Genomic DNA, 260 nt, shown 5'->3' with positions numbered 1-260 from the left:
TGGATTGGAGGGTAGGCAGAATAGGCTAGAAACATAGATCCTGTGTATTTACCAAACAAATACACGCACATACCCGTGCGTAAATACGCGGAGACTGGTGCGCATTCTCATATTCGCATTCTTGTTTATTCGAGAATAATGTAGGCTTCATCATATTGACCCTGTCAACATGAATTCATGAACTTCACAGCGACTGTGCGTCCCCTTTAAATGGCATGGCAGGTCGACCAACACACACAGGTATCACACTGGCCAGGGCG

Source organism: Oncorhynchus kisutch, linkage group LG19, assembly GCF_002021735.2.
Source record: "Oncorhynchus kisutch isolate 150728-3 linkage group LG19, Okis_V2, whole genome shotgun sequence".
In the NCBI taxonomy this organism is placed as follows: domain Eukaryota; kingdom Metazoa; phylum Chordata; class Actinopteri; order Salmoniformes; family Salmonidae; genus Oncorhynchus; species Oncorhynchus kisutch.
This window is presented reverse-complemented; position numbering follows the sequence as displayed.